The sequence below is a fragment of the Trachemys scripta genome, chromosome 3 (assembly GCF_013100865.1).
Source record: "Trachemys scripta elegans isolate TJP31775 chromosome 3, CAS_Tse_1.0, whole genome shotgun sequence".
In the NCBI taxonomy this organism is placed as follows: Eukaryota; Metazoa; Chordata; order Testudines; family Emydidae; genus Trachemys; species Trachemys scripta.
Window position 1 is genome coordinate 104,993,669 of NC_048300.1, and position 17,240 is coordinate 105,010,908.

Here is a 17,240-nt window from a genome sequence, read left to right on the forward strand (position 1 = left end):
AAATGATAAGGAGGAGGAGATTTCAGGCTACAGTGATGTTAGGACAGGCTTATTAGAATTCATTTGCACTGACTGACTACACCAGCTTTTTACAATTATCAGAATTGCTGGTTGTTTGTTTTCTTCTGCCACTGACAAATAGGGTAAAGTAAAATGAAACAGATCATTGCTCAGTCTGATCACTGATAAGATACATTCCTAGGAAGAATTCTGCCAGACTTGATGCACAAACATTGTTTAATTTCTTTCATTATACATTTTATTTCACCTTGCAATATCAATTCATTTTCTCCTTTCCTTTCTTTGGCCATGTTTGAAAGCAACCTGAAATGGAATAGGATTCAGGCATGGATCCACACATACTGAACTTAAAAAAAAAACAAAACACCTCCGAGTAGAAAATGAGGCTGTGTTTTATGAACATATGTTTTGTGTACAGATGATTTCAGTCGACCTACCTCTCAACAGAAATACAGACTGAATAAATAATGAATAATTTAAAACCTTACTTGAGTAACAGAATTATGGTATATCATCATCTTTCTGGATAAAAACTGTTATAATTGGCTAGGATTTCAAACATAAGGATGGGATTTTCAAATTCCTATTGCAACTCAATTCCCTTAGGCACTTTTGAGAATCCCACTCTAGAATTCCTAAAGTTAGGCACCTACATGCATAGTTAAGCTCCTAAAAAAGAAGTGACCTGATTTTTAGAGGTGTTAAGCATCCACTGCTCCTACTGACTTGACTGAGTTAGAACTGTTATATTTGGCCCATAAAGAAGATCCAGCTATTATCAAACCCCAAGATATACCTTGCTATCACATTTTGCCATATTGAGCTACATAATATATAAAGTGTAAACTAATTAAAGTTGGTAAATGCTTTGAGATCCATTTATGAAGGGTGCCAAATATTTGTAGTACTTCCAATTATATTATTAGAGATGTTTTCTTCATGTCACCATCACTTTCCTCACAATGTTCTTCTGTTAGGGCAAGGTGCTAAACACTCTGGCCCTGAACTTCTGCAAGATGCTCAATACTTTGACCCTGATCCAGCAAAGCATCTAAGCATGTAATTGACTGCTGCTCAGTTCCTGGCAGAATCAAGTCCACACACTTCACCTTGCTTCTGATTAATTTCTTCTCACTGACTTTTCCCTGTAGTTCAGTCAGTAACCCACCTTCTCGTCAGATATTCTGTCTCCAATTGCCCAGTCAGAATCCATGTTGAACTTTTCAGTTCCAAGAGTTCTTCCCTCCTCCTATTAAAGGATAAAATATTATTTAATGTATTTATAGTCATTATCAAGCTTCCTGGACTTCTCTCCACAACCAGTGATCAACTTGCCAGCCACTGGCACCAGAACTGGGGGGTAGGAGGAAGGTGGCCAAGGCCCTTCACTTTTAAAAGTGGGAGGGCCATGCCCCTCACTTTTTAACAAAAGAAACATATGTGCTGTTGGAAAAACATGATCATACGGCTAAAGGCAAAGATGCACTATGTACTCCTGGGAGAATTCTGCCCCAGTGCGCAAGTACAGAATTAATGTCCCCTGCAGATTCCCTCCACTCTGCAGAATAATAGATTCTGCCAGGGAGGGAAGGGGCATTTTGGCCTTGGCCACCCCACTTCTACAATGGTTCCGGGGCCCTTGCTGCCAGCTGTTCTTGCTCTCACACAACTCCAAGCTACCTACTGTACCTGGTCCCCTCTATTACCATAGGATAGTACCTCATCTTTCTGTACTCCGAATTATTCAGCCCTCTACAGCTTGGAGGTTGAACTGAGTAACAGTACACTTCACTGGCTACATCCTTCTGGGATGAAGGGGAGGAAGCCAGCAATGAGCCCCAGGTTCATTACAATTCTGTTTGAAACAAAATCTTGATGTTGTATAATGGAAACAAATCTGCACGGAGTAAAGCAATGCTAGTTTGATGGGGATGTGAATAAAGGCATGGCGATGCATTTCCTAAGCCTCAGTTCTTTGATCAATTTAATACCCGAAAGAAATGTTGACAAATTTGAAGCAAGTCACAGAAGAATAGGAAAGATTAAGGACCAGATTTCAAAAGGATGTACATTTAGACCTGATCCCACATCTATTGCAGGCAATGACAGCCTTTCCACTTACTGGGATTGGGCCCTTTCTGAGTACCTAAAATCAAGATGTACGCTCAGGAAGAGAACATAGAAGGCAGTGAGTCTACTGAAAAGCAGCAATGAGTATCATTTTATTACCCCTTCTGGTCCTTAATCTCACTTGTGCATCGCCTAAATACATAGGCCTAGATCCTCTCCTGTTTTGACATCTGCCGAGTGCAAGACATGGGGCAGAAGGGCTGTCAGGGAGCCAGTTGCAATTCTCTGATTCTTAAATTGCCCCTACCCCAAAGTACGTTAAAATCCAATGAACACCAGCTGACTCTGTTCCACTGGGGACCACGCCATATGCCAGTGCAGAACTGGTAGAGCACAAACACACTTTGCAATGCACCTTACACCAGAGCAGGGGAGGGTAGTTGGCGTAGGAGCCAGCTACGTTGGCTTTATACCCACTGAGAGATTCTCCCTACATATGTGAGGAATTCTCAGCTACCTAGTTAGGGCCAGACTCTGACCGTTTTGTAGCATATAGAGGTGGAAAGTGATCAGAATAGGGGAAGATAATCTGGTTTATAGGGCTAAACCCATAAGCCAGATGCTGATGCCACTTGCATAACTGTAAATGTGGATTATCAATTCAATTACTCCCAATTTACATCAGTGTAAATGATCTCAGAATCTGGTCCACAGGGCCAAATCCTGGTCCAATAAGTCAATAATAAAAGGCCCATAGACTTCAGTAGGACTAGAATTTAGTCCCTTCCTTCTCTTACTGATATTTGACTGCAAATGCAGGATGGGAACATTTTAAGTAGCAAACAAATGTATAGACTTATTTTGCCATGACAATCTGTTGGTGCCCGGATTAATGATGATAGGCTTTTCATTGAGAAATAGTATGTTGCCATACATGTGAAGGTGATGCTATGTTAACCTGCTTTTTTTAGCACAATGGAGCGGTTTGTTTATTTTTGTCAGTCAATGCAGTAGAATTTAAATATTATATGTGAATGAAAAGTAATAATTATTATTATGTTCTGCTGTTAGAGGTTCCAGTGTTTTTTGTTTATTTAATAATTTTCTGGAATAGCTCACAGACATTGGCTCCCATTGTCCAAATATTTCATCTAGATTCAACTTTATAGCTGTGCTGAAATATAACTGGTCATCTGGCCTAAACCAGAAGGCAGCCAATTATATTCACAGGAAAACATTAATCTAAACTGAAGAATTTACAGCACATATGTGCAATCATTCCTTCTTATACATACCAATTTTGTTCATCATCTCCGCCCCTCCATGTTTCACCCATCTACCGAGCCAGTGCCAACTTCACCAGCATTGTCCAAAGGAAAGAAAAAATTAACACAAGTGTTGCTTTTCTTTCGTGAATTCTGAACCTGGTCAAAAAGCCCATTGAAACGAATGAGATTTTTGTTTTTCCTGACTACATGGAGCTTTGGAGCATGCCCTTAATCCTTATTTCTAACAAATATAGGTTCAGAGCAGGAGGGAGGCATGGTTTCAGAGAGAGGGGCTTGAATAAGGTGTGTGTGTGGGGTGGGGGGGAAGTACCAGGAGGCTGGATAGGAACAGAGGTCAAGAGCTGGGGGCAGGAGCAAAGCAGAGGGGGAGATATATAGGCAGGGGGCACAGGGGCAGTAAGTTCTACAGCTACTGGAGAACACTCCCCTCCAGAACCTGGAATTGAATCCAGGAGGCCTGAGTCTCTACATTCCTCTGCTGTCAACAAATAGCTCTGAAACCCACTGGCTTGTCTGGGATAACAGTCTACTACAGTTATCAGTTACTCTGTTATCTCAAGCGGTAGAGGTCTGTGCTGTGGATCTAAAGGTCCAAACCCCTGGTAATGACCCAAGATGGGGGTAAATATAGTTCCACATGATGGAATTTCTGGGAGATTTTCCAGGGTTATATTTAAATTAGGAAATTGTATTAAAACAACAATCAACTTTAAAACAATGTGAAGGTTCCGAAGCCAAGTATGCAGTTAGAAAATAGAAAAAAAGAGTTAGAAAATACCAGTATTATAGTTGGCTGAGCAATCTTAATTTCCTCTCCTTATGTATATGCATTAGGATTCAGTCAATTATATGATCACATACTTTTTTGCATTATTCAGTGCACAGGATGGACCTACTTAGGGATGAATCAGGGTTGTGTAGTTAAAGAGGCTGCTTGTCTGTAGGTCCATTGCTTCACTTGTGGCAGAAGTTGGAAGGTGTGTAGTGAATGAAGACAGGAACTGTAGGAGGTGAAAGGCCTCATGGTTAATGCAGTTGAATGTTGTCCTGGAGTACTGGATTCTGTTTCTCCCTCTGCCACAGGGTTGTCATGTGATGCTGCACAATTCACCTCCATCAAACTTGTCACAGGTGGTTACAAATTGTGAATTCCTCATTTCTGGTTGTCCAGCATAAGTGCAGGCACCCCCTTTTAGAGGAGCCTCTGAACTTAACTGGGGGTGTTCCAGACAGGAAGATACCGAGTGCTGCAATCCAGCCTTGGAGACTACAGCTCCCATGATGCCTTGGGGAAAAGAGATTTCGACTTCTAGAAGTGAGGGGAGCTGAGATCCTGGTCCGGGATGGGAGATTGCCTTGTGGAGCTCTGTCCAAGACCGGAGCTGCTGCTAAGAAACTGCTGGGGTTTTGACCAAGCATGGAGCCAAGGAGGCTTCATTGGAGCCAGGGCAGAGATCATTGCTGTGCCCACAACTGACTGAGGTTGTGTCATGGGGCACATCACTCACTGCCAGACTGGCACCTCCCCCTGGTACTCTGGGGATTAGCTCAAGGCTGATGCCTCCCCATCCATGGTTTGCACACTGTCACTCTGTCTGTCTGCAGCTCCTTCCATAGCCCCAGGAGCCACAGTGTCCTCTTCATTACTCAGTCTTCTGGCTAAGTCACTGTCTGTGTTCCCCCCTTCCAGGGGAATTTAGTTCCTCAATAGTCCTAGGCAGTCCTCTCGCTCACTACCTGGGTGCTACTTGCCCAGTGGCTGGTAGGGGAACCAGGGCCCGTCCTTTTCTCCAGATTCCAACCCAGGGACCCTCAGCTCAGCAGTCTGGGCCTCCTCTCTCTGGCCTCACTGCTCTTTCTACTACTCATTCCCCTTTTCTTCCTGGGCCTACCAGTTCCCCAAAGCCTCCTTCCTTTCTCCTGGGAGTGTCTACCTTTTCCCAGTAGCCTCTTCTCCTTTCAGCTCCTGGGCTTTAAAGGCCCCACCAGTTGAGTCTCCTTTATCAGCTGTCTAATGGATTAATTGGCCCATCTGGCCTGTATTAAACCCTGCAGGGTGAGTGTGGGGGTAGTCACCCCATCACAGGTTGGCATGCAGTGAAAGTTGTGTGAGTAACCACAACCTTCTTTGTTAGGAAAGTGCTATTAAGGGAATGGGGATAGTGAAGAGACTTTGAGGGGTTTTCTTGAGTCTGAAAAGAAAAGACATGCTCTCATTGGCTAACCAGGATCCAGAGTTACTGACCTGTGGTTGTAACAACTCCTATCTTGAGAGGGGTTGTGCAGCTTGGAATGATCCCAAGTTACACTCATTCTGCCCCTCGTGCCTTGGCTGGACTTCTCTACTGTACTAGCAGAGTGCTGTCCCCAGCTTCAAGATCTTCAAGCATGCCCACATGACCGTCTGTGTAATAGAGCCCTCAGAGGGCCAGCTGGTCTAGTGGGTAGTACACTCAGTATCACAACTCAGTGAGATGTCCTTTCAGTCCAGTCCCTCACCTGAGGATGGGCTTAGCTTCACCCCAGGCTTGCAATGTTTTTGCCCTCTCCTTATCAGAGGGGGAGTGAGATTGGATGTGGTTTATGTCCCTGCTGCAGCTGGGGCAGTTGTTGGGGGAGCACGGGACCTCCCACTCCACCGGGCTCCAACCTAGGGCCTTACAAGGATCAACAGCATCTGGCACCCTGGAGTGTCCTCAGAGTTACCTTCCCTGGGTCCCTTCCTATTGCCTGTCTCTTCCCAGAGCTCCACGGCTAATATAAAGTAACAAAAGAAAAGACAACTAAGCCTTCAATCTCATCTGGGCTCAGCATGCAGTCCTGTTGCTCGCAAGGAAGCTAAATCGGCACCCTTGTCCAGGAGCCCTCGTGATAGGTGTGTCTTCCTCCCTAGTCTAAGATGGGTTGCTCCCTTTAAGCTTCCCCTCCAGGTCTGGAGGGGTGGGGCTGCCTGGGCCCAGGATTGTCCTTTAATCCCTTCAGGCCCAGGGTGGAGTTTGTACACCCCATCATGGTCTAGAACGCTGAAATGAAGAGGGGTGCATGTTCAGGCATGGGTAACTGATGGCAGTATGAATGTAAGTTGGTTAAGTTTTATTTACTACTGCAAACTGCATTTATTAATTGATTTGTTTGAAGTGCCCCTGCTGATTTAAAGTAGCTGTGACATTTTAATTAATTTCAATGTTATATCATATTTTTCTAAATTGTTAAGTAAAGGTGTATTAACTCTAATCTCAGAGTATACTGTTTGTATAGACTTTATAATTGATACTTTGGAGTTAGACTCACTGCATAGATTAACTGAGGTTTATTTCTGGAGGCTCCCAAGGAACACCAGTGTGTGGGTGCACAGGGCCCCACCAAGTGGAGGCAGTGCCAAAATGTATTTACTTATATGTAAAAGGATTGCAGGAAGGGGTGGATAGAGGATTCCCACCTATCCAGCTTTGCCACCGGGATACTCAGGAATTCCTTTACTGCCAACAATATCAGGTCCCTGAGCACACAGGTGCGTGTTGCCTGCTTCTGAGTAACCCAGGAAGGAAAGGGAACTGTTATATAAAATACTTGGGGCCAGATTTGCTCCCACCGCTGCAAAAGTGCCCTGAATTTTCTAGGCCTTCAATTGCTCTTTTTTCAAATGTGAATAATAATACTATGTAATCTCACCTGCCTCAGGTTTAATTTATGATATTTCATGACCCTTCAGGGTCAGATAGGATTTGTACATGCATGGAAAGCTGTTTTAGGTCACTTTTAGAAGCTGCAAAAATTGTAATATATATAATGCTATTGGATGAAAGGAATGATATAGAAGTGGCCTTATACTATACATAAGAATCTGTACAAATTATGGCCCCATCACAATACCATCACTAAATATGGCATGTATTAGCATCTTTATTCACAGTCTCAGCAGGGAAACCAGGGATTGAACGGGCATAGAGGCTGAACTCCCATTTCACCACTAGAGGGGGCCCATCCAGAATAGGCTTGGGTACGTTGATAAAGCAGTGCTGCTAGTGTTGTACCTATTCTAAGGATAAGAAGAGAACTCTGTTCACCAGGTAATATTTTCTCATGCCGATGCGCACACACACACACACACACACATAGGATTCATATCTTAAATCACAACAGATATTCAAATACATATTCAATTATATATATGTGCATCCAGGCAAATTATTAAAAATAAAGTTGTGTGATGTAGTATGTACTGTGCTTTTGTTTTGATTGTGTCATTTAATTCATAATTCTGTTGAGACTTGAGATGAATCTTAAGTAGTTTTTTGGCATCAAGACATGCAAAGTTTTAACACAATGCTTTTGCTTATGGTTTCTGGCAACACTTATGCCTTGCACGTCACTTGTGGAACTCTCAGTAAAAAATGTGCAGAGTTGCATTTGTTTTTTGGCCTTATGGACTGTATAAAAGCTATTTTAGTGCTTATTCTAAGCTAGCTATTGAGAAAAATGTATGTTACTTGAATTTTATAAACAAGTTTCTATAGGACTGTTTTATGTTATTATAGCTACTTAGTCTTTACATTGAAGAGGCAATGCAGAAAACTTTGTATTAGTGAAAATCCAGAAAGCACATGTGGTAGTTTCAGGTATGTTAAAAACTTTCCTTACTGTTGAGTCCAAGGAATCTTTTCCAGAAAGAAGAGCAAAACAAATTAGACGACAATTTATGGAGCTGAAGCAGCTCTCATTCAGTCAATAGAAGTTTTGCCATTGATTTCAATGAAAGAAGGATGAAGCACGAATGTGAAGGATTTCACTTAGATAGTAAACTCTTCCTAGACTATAAACACCTTGGGTCAGAGGCTGACTTTTCATTATTTGAATAGACAGTACCTAGCACATGGAGATCCTGATCCCTAATTGGCGGCTGTAGACACTACCACAATAAAAACACAATTATTATATTTGTTAGTTTGTTAAAAGCAGAACCTGTTACATGGCAAAGCTGAGCACTCTTAACAATGATACAATTTGCAATAACGATGTCAGGTATAGTAAATATGTCTGCTGCCTAGTATATAAAACAGAAGCTGATCCATTTTCAACATATGATAGGCAAGTGTTACAGGGTGACTGGCCCATGCAAGGAGAAAGGGGGCCAGCTACACCTGTGCCATAATTAACTGTGTCCCAGCCAGAGGGGCCAGGGCTAATGGGGGGGAGGAGATATTAACATCAGGCTAGGCTGGGCTGGGCTTGGGAGAAGCACAGACACGGTCCTCAAGCAGCAGCATAGGCTCTCTGCAAACTTTCAGGGTGCCAGGGCGAATGGGATAAGGTGTTAGCATGATGAACACCTGGGCCTCATAATAAAAAGGCTTGCGAGAACACTGTGAAAAGGCTCAGGAGAAAGCAGTGATAGGAATGCCAGGGAGCATCTTTGGCCTATGTGGGAAGCCTTGAGGTAGGGTCTGTAGGAAGCAGGGAGGTCCCCAGGAGAGTCTACTGGGAGCTGAGACAGTAGGAACCTGCTAGGGAAAAGGGCCTCCAGGGAGAAAATTCTGGAAAGAAAAGCTCAGTTAAAATGAGTGAAGAACTCTCCAGGGCCTACAAATAGGGGCAAAGAGTCAGGAACTTCAGCCAGTGAATGATAGACTACAATAGACCCACAAGGGGGAAAGCCTAGTACAGAGCAGAAAAGAATTGTAAGGTAGACCAGAGCAATATTCCCTCTAATTATTCCTATCCAGGTGCGGAATGAATTTTGCTATGTGCACCAATATGGAAGTGGTATGTGGTAGGATTTGGGCAGAGTGGTTCAGAGGGTGGGAGGGGGCTCAGGGCTGGGGCAGAGGATTGGGGTGCGGGAGCTGAGATCTCCGGCTGGAGGTCCGGGCTCTGGGGTGGGACCAGGGATGAGGGGGTCAGGGTGTGGGAGGGGGATCAGGGCTGGGGCAGAAGGTTGGAGCGTGGTGGGAGTGAGGGCTCCAAGTGGGGATGTGGGCTCTGGGGTGGGGCCAGGTATGAAGGGTTTGGGGTGCAGGTTGCCATGGGGAGAGAGGACTCCCCCCAGCAGCAGCTCCGGGGCTGAGGCCCAGGGAGATGTGCCTCCCCCTGCCACAGCAGCTCTGGGGCTGAGGCTGGGGCTGGGGCCGGGGGAGTCCTCTCTCCCCCCTACAGCCCCGAAGGTGGGAGAGAGAGGCATGTCTCCTTGCCGCGCCACAGCTTCGGGGCTGGGGGAGTCAAGTGTGTGGCCCTTGGTGGCCTTCTGCGCGGCCACGCAGGCATGCACTGTAGAGGGAACTTAGGCCCAGAGGGTGGGCTGAAGAGAGTGGGCCCAAGACTTGCAGAAGAACTTTATTTTTGTTTGACATTTAGGTGGCCTTTTGCTTCCGTTGAAGGGGACTGAACTTTAAGTGTGACTTGGCTGGAGAGCTAAGTCACCCAGAAGAAGAGTGCTGCAGAACCAGATGAGCTTACAAAAGGAGATTCTAGAGCAGAAGGATCCCTGAAGTGCTGCATGCTGGTCTAAGGAGTTGCCTCAATGACAGCAAGCTTTGAAGGGTTTGGATTTCTGGCTCAATCTGCATGAGCATCCAAAATTTCAGAAGCTTTTCTATCCCTCCTAAAACTGGTCTGGGAGTCGCATGGGAACAGGCTGACACATTCTAGTGCTTTCAGGTGCAGTCATGGCTAGTAGTACAGCAAGAATAGCTTCTTTTATGGTATTTTAGAACTTCTAATTCCAGATATGGAAGACATTTTAGAAATTTTTGTTCTTGAAATGGCCGAAGGTTCAAGGATATTCTTAGTTTTGAACCTATTCACCAGTTGTTACATTCAGTGTGGCAATTTCTCTTTGGGGAAAAAAAGAAAGGGGAATGAATGTCAGGGATCTTTGAACCAAGGCTGAGATTCTGTGCTGCACCTCCAGAAGGTTCAGTGCAGAACTCATAGCCCAGCGGGAGGAGGGGCAAAGATGGCTTTAAGCCACCTATGTCTCAGGGGTTCTAGGATGCTCCATGGACCAGTGTGACCACTGGTGTGCAGCAGCCTCCTAAGTTATGCATCTAGGCTGCTCTGTCCCACAGAGCAGCACAGAATCTGTGCTATGGAGATTCCCTGACATGCTCCTTCCTGCTTCCTATCCTGCCCCTGGCACTCTTCTGTAGCTGAAGGGGGCAAGGAGGAGAAAGCCAGAGCCGCCCCTTGGGTATGGTGAATTGGGGTGACTGCCCTGGGCCCCGCGCTTTGGGGGGCCCCACGCTTCTACAAAATCATGAGGGGGCGGGCGGGGAGGTGAGGCGGGTGGGCGAGCAGGGTGAGGAGGCGAGCGGCAGGTGGGTGGAGGCAGGCAAGGAGGAGCCCCCCTACCAGAACCTCCCCCTCCCCCCAGTCCCTCCTGCCCACTGGTGGGCCCTGCCAATCAGCGCCCCCCCTCCCCACCCTCTCAGCGCCTACTGCCTGCCGTGGATCAGATATTTCACTGCGCCAGGAGGCACTGGGGGGGGGTGGGAGGGGAGAGGAGCAAGGGTGCAGCACGCTCGAGGGAGGGGGCAGAACTGGGTGGGGAAGAGGTGGGGCAGGAAGATGTGGGGAGAGGCGGGGCGGGAGCAGGAAGAGGTGGGGCAGAGCGGGGGTGGAAGAAGCAGGGCAGGAGTGGGGCCTTGGAGGAAGGGGTGGAGTGGGGGCAGGGCCTGGGCGGAACCAGGGGGTGCACCCCCCTCCCCCTCTCCCCAGGCAGATTAGAAACTCGGCACCTATGTCCCAGGTCCCACACTGCCCTAGGGATGGCCCTGGAGAAAGCATAGGGACACTTAGTTGTCATGGTCCTGTGTGGAGCTTGTGCCAGGAGTATTCTCCCTAGAGCACACGCAGGGACCACAGCAGAGGGGAAAATCCTTCCCTAAAAATAATTTAAGAACTGATTTGGGCTAGAGACTGCTTGATATTGAGGTATAATTTGGACCCTGGCAAATGAGACCCATTTTGAGTGTGCCATTGTCAGTGATTTCCAGAGGCTCCAAGGTGATATCTATTCTTTAGCATTTAGTGAAAAGAGTTGTCTACATATATTGTTTTCTTTAGATTTGCATTGGAACCGTAAAATCTTCAGCTGTTGTGAATTGGCAGCGTTCCACTGAAGTCAGCAGAGCCATGCCAGCTGATGATCTGGCCTGGCTATTTTGAAGTATTAGATATAGTGAAGGGACTGAACAGTTAGTAGTTTGCTCAAGGATCTGCCATTAATTTCTGCCTGGATATCTATTTATGTGACATCATTTTTATGAAGATGTCTCTAGAAATATGGACGAGAATACTATTGGATAAAATCAGATCGCCAGATACTTTAAAGGGCTCACTAGTGGAGAAAGGCATGACAAAAACCAGGTGAAGCCAGACACATTCACATTAAATATAAGGCAAACTTAACAGTGAGGGTGATTAAGCATTAGAGCAAACTTCCAAGGGAAGTGGTGCCTTTCCCATCTCTTCATGTCTTCACATCGAAACTGGAAGCCTTTCTAGAAGATATGCTTTAGTCATACATAAATTGTTGGGCTCAATGTAGGGGTAACGGGATGTTGGCTGGTGTTAAATAGGAAGTCAGACTAGCTGATCCAAAGATCCCTTCTGATCTTAAAATCTATTAATCAGACACTACAAAAACGGTGACCATATAAGTACCTAAGTAGCTAGAACTGACTCAAACTGTCAACTAGAACTCAGTCAATACCTGAACCTAAACTATATTTTAGTTTTGAAAAAGTTGTTTGTTTTGTCAATTTTTCACTTTTATTAACATTCAGCTGCAATCTGCAAGTCTAGAAGAAAGTGGACATACCAAATTCTGGAGCTTTTACTGACTGCCTGAACTAGGAGGTACTGGAAATATTATAAAAATGTCCATTCTTGTGTGACATCCAGACTTCTTTCTAATCAAAAAGACCCAGACTCAGATAAGCATCCAAAATACCTGGAAGTTTATCTAACCCACCAAACTGGAGCTATTTGAAACTTTCAAAACTTCAATGGAAAACTTTTTTGTGAAATACTATGACAATTTTCATCTTGTTCTACTCCAAACCTTTGGCAGGGGTAGCTATCTCTACTTGCTATTCAGCTTTGTGTACCACACATCAACTATACTGTGAGCCAAGGTGGCATCTACGTTAGAGTGTGAAAGCTCTGCTGAATGCAAAACTAGACCGCTTCTGAAAACTGTGTAATATCTTAGGAGAATACTATATTCAGTTTGTTTTATTTTTGTCTTTCCAGTTCTGTAGAATTGATGTGAATTGGCTTCATAACCCCTACAGAAATGTGCCAGGATATTTAATAAACACCTTTCTACAGATTTTATGAGTGATTATTTTTATGATAGAGAATTTTATCACTGTTATAGATTTCTACAGAACAACTTAAAAAAATCTTTTGGAAGATCACGTTATTAAATTCCATAGGTTTTAGAGTAAGTTTTGCTAAAAAAAAAAACCTTATTAAATTTAGATATAATCCTATTGGTTTCATTTTTACTCAGTTCTATTGGACTATTCCATAGGAACTGAAATAAAATAAAACCCTAAAAAGGCCACATTGTTGCTGTAGCTTATGCACAGCTCCTTCTCACTAGGTACCTGCTAAATAGACAGTATTGTAACATGGTTATAAAAATATCCTCTTCAGTTTTGGTTAGAGAAATTGGTTAGAACACCACAAGTAACAACTGTGCACAGTTTTAACCATAGTGCGCATAAAGCCTTTGGGACTTTCTATAATAGGCTAGTTTTGATTCAGATCAAATCAGAGCAGGGCAGTGAAAGGGGACACTGGCTTTTAGCAGAAGGGAGTTGACAAGTGATGAAGTCAGGAATGTGCTGATGTCCTCAAGCTGAATGAGGGGGCAAAGTGTGGGAAGCCACAGTAACATAAAGATGAAGTCACTGTTGGGTTAATTAATTAGGGTGGGATGTCTGCACATAAAGGGGAGGAAAGGAGCAACAGGCTTGATTTGGCATGGATCTCAAGTAGCAGTTACAAAGGATTCTGGAGCCACAGGAAGGCTGGGAGAAGTGTTGGGTACAGCTCAAACTGGCTGTTGGCCAAAGAAACATGTCAGATATTTGTGAAAACAGGCTGCAGCTGCTAAGGACAGGAGTAGTTCACTTTATAAGCACTGTATCAGGCCTGTGTGGGAGCCTCCATTTACTGCTTTGGTAACTCTCTGACAGGAATCCATCAGCCACAAGTCAGGTTACACACACAGGGCCTGATTCTGAAAACACTTAAGAACAGGCATAGTGCTTTCTATGGTGATGTCAAACAGTGTCAGCTTTGGAGATTCAATGGGACTACTCATGATAACCAGACCCAGAAATAAATGATTGCAGAATTAGGATCTATATTTTGTATCTGACCTTTGGCTCAGAGACAGCCACCAAGTAGAAGTTGATGCTCATTAATGTCAAAGAACTAACTTTAATGTATGCTATTAACATCAGTACCAGATATAGGTGTGTTTTTTTTAAGTTACACAGCGGTGGTAGTTCCTCTATAGTTAAGGCAGCACTATCTTTAGCCTTACATGCCTGGTTTTCAATCTTCCTCTAATCTCCCCTGCAAAAAACAATCTTCCTGAAATTTTGCATACTACTTCTCATCCCATTCCCAGGGTGAAATTTTCCTGGTAGATTTGGTAAAAACCTGCATACGAGTTTTAAAAATAAGGTTTTCTTAAAATGTAGCTCTAATTTACCTTTTTTTAAATGACCCTAACACTGTTCTGGTTTAGCTTGTCTCCAGACTTGCTTGGCTTAGAAACTCCACATTTATTTTATTTTGTTTGCCTCTGAAATATATTTTTAGTATTTTTGAGAAGTTTAGTTGAGGCAGGGGTTAAAAGTTATCAAGATTTGTTTCTGTTTAGACTGCAGGGTGAAAGTAAAAAAAAAAAGAGGGAATAGTTGGCATGAGTCAAGTGGATATATCCTCATTTCCAGACTTTCTTATTTGTTTAAAGGTAGATATTTTATTCTATTAGAAATTCTAACTCAGTTTCAGGGTAAATACCATTGAAATACACTCTCATCCTGCACTTTCCTATCATAGTTTTTTCTTTACTAAGTTAAACAAGATAAGCAAAGTGTCAGAGGGGTAGCCGTGTTAGTCTGGATCTGTAAAAGCAGCAAAGAGTCCTGTGGCACCTTATAGACTAAGGCCTGGTCTACACTAGGCGTTTATGTCGAAGTTAGCGCCGTTACATCGAATTAACCCTGCACCCGTCCACACCGCGAAGGTATTTAGTTCGACATAGAGGTCTCTTTAATTCGACTTCTGTACTCCTCCCCGACGAGGGGAGTAGCGCTAAATTCGACATGGCCATGTCGAATTAGGCTAGGTGTGGATGGAAATCGACGCTAATAGCTCCAGGAGCTATCCCACAGTGCACCACTCTGTTGACGCTCTGGACAGCAGTAAGAGCTCGGATGTTCTGAACTGCCACACAGGAAAAGCCCCGGGAAAATTTGAATTTGAATTCCTTTTCCTGTCTGGCCAGTTTGAATCTCATTTCCTGTCTGGACATCGTGGCGAGCTCAGCAGCACTGGCAACGATGCAGAGCTCTCCAGCACTGATGGCAGTGCAATCTCAGAATAGAAAGAGGGCCCCAGCATGGACTGATCGGGAAGTCTTGGATCTCATCGCTGTGTGGGGCGATGAGTCCGTGCTTTCCGAGCTGCGATCCAAAAGACGGAATGCAAAGATCTATGAGAAGATCTCTAAAGACATGGCAGAGAGAGGATACAGCCGGGATGTAACGCAGTGCCGCGTGAAAATCAAGGAGCTGAGGCAAGGCTACCAGAAGACCAAAGAGGCAAACGGACGCTCCGGATCCCATCCCCAGACATCCCGTTTCTACGAGGCACTGCATTCCATCCTCGGTGCGGCCGCCACCACTACCCCACCACTGACTGTGGACTCTGAGGATGGGATAGTGTCCACGGCCGGATCCTCGGACATGTTAGCGGACGGGGAAGATGAGGAAGGAGATGAGGAGGACGAGGCAGTCGACAGCGCTCACAACGCTGATTTCCCCGACAGCCAGGATCTCTTCATCACCCTTACAGAGATCCCCTACCAACCCTCCCCAGCCGTTACCCCGGACACAGAATCTGGTGAAGGATCATCCAGTAAGTGTTGTAAACATCTAAACATTTATTTGTAACAGAACATGATTATTAACAATTTAAAAAATGGGTTTCTCATGATTAGTTTGATTAACTTAACGGTTCAGTCATGGGCAGTGCAACTATTTGAAAAAAATCTAGCAATGTCCGGTTTTGCATGATTGTCCTGCCCAAGCCGCTCTACTGTTTAGTCCCTGCTACTGCAGCTACAGTAAGATGCGGTCTATATGTCCGGGGATGGAGCAGAAATCCTCCTGGGACATCTCAAGGAAGCTCTCCTGCAGGTAATTTGAAATCCGCTGCATTAGGTTCTTGGGGAGAGCGGCCTTATTGGGTCCTCCGTAGTAGGACACGTTGCCGCGCCACGAGACTAGCAAGTACTCTGGAATCATTGCTTGGCACAGCATGGCGGCATACGGCCCTGGTCTTTGAAGGCTTTCCCGGAGCATTCTCTGTCTGTCGCTCTCAGAGATCCTCATGAGGGTGATGTCGCTCATGATGACCTGCTTTGAATGAGGTAGGGGAATGTTAGTGTTGGGACTGCTTTACCGTTCCTTTACAGAACTGTAACCGCTGGTTTGCAGCCACGCGGTGGAGGCGGGAGAGGGTCAGCCGAAAGGGATCGTTCCCGGGGACAGCCGCGAGGGTGTGGGACAGGAGCAGACTTCCTGCTTGCCGGATTGCTGGCAGCAGGGACCGACATTGATTTCAATGTGAAATGAGGCCATTGCTAATATTAAAGTTTTAAGCTGCCACGAATCTACGGCTTACCATGTCTGCGTGCAAGAGCAATTCCGTTGTCCTGACAGGGTTCTCAAAAGTGCTCTGCAAAACCCCAGACACTGAATGCGAAGGCCGAGAATTCGACCTTGTGCTGAGTGCGCATGTGATAGGTGCTGTGCATGGTCCTGTTCACAGAGAAAGACTATGTTCTTTGTTCACAACTACATTTATCTTTCTGAGGAATTCACTCCCTTTTTCCCATTCCCACAGCCCCATCTGCGACTGTCTCACAACCTAGCCTGTCATCACACTCCCAGAGGCTAGGGAGGATTAGGCATAAGAAGAAGAGGACACGGGAGGACATGTTCTCAGAGCTTATAGCCTGCTCCCGAGCCCAGGCAGCACAGCAGACCCAGTGGCGGGAGAACTTGTCCCAAATGCACCAAGCCAACATGGATCGGGAGGAGAGGTGGCGTCAGGAAGACCAGCAGGCGACTCAAACCCTGCTTGGACTACTGAGGGAGCAAACGGACACGCTCCGGCGCCTTGTGGATGTTCTGCAGGAACGGAGGCAGGAGGACAGAGCCCCGCTGCAGTCCATCTCTAACCGCCCTCCCCCGCCACCAAGTCCCATACTCCCTTCACCCAAAGTGCACAGAAGGAGAGGCGGCAGAGTCCCTGCTAACTCTCACTCCACCCCTGCAGAGAGCTCGAGCAGCAGAAGGCTCTCATTCCCCAAAGTTTGACAAGTTCTTTCCTTCCCGCCTGACACAAGCCCCCGTCCAAGTTTCACTTCCCAGTCCCATGTGTAGTTGATAATAAAAAATATGTTTCTGTTAACTACTGTTTCCATCATGTTCTTTTGGAGGAGGGGGGGGAAAGGGGGTTGGTAATTGGACAGGACAGTCACCTTTGGCAGGGTACATAGTAGGGGGCAGGCACAGCAGCAGGGCACATACATAGTGCAGTGATGCAGTG

At 45.4% G+C, this 17,240-nt stretch overlaps 1 long non-coding RNA gene across 1 annotated transcript in view; it reads right to left on the reverse strand.

Annotated features, from left to right (window-relative positions):
• Window positions 1-276: 276 nt before the first annotated feature.
• The window catches only part of LOC117875617, a 52,925-nt gene continuing 35,961 nt past the window's right edge, over window positions 277-17,240 (reverse strand). Inside the window, exon 3 of the long non-coding RNA XR_004645306.1 lies at window positions 277-1,270. This is a non-coding gene — a long non-coding RNA (uncharacterized LOC117875617). The remainder of the gene's footprint in view (window positions 1,271-17,240) is intronic.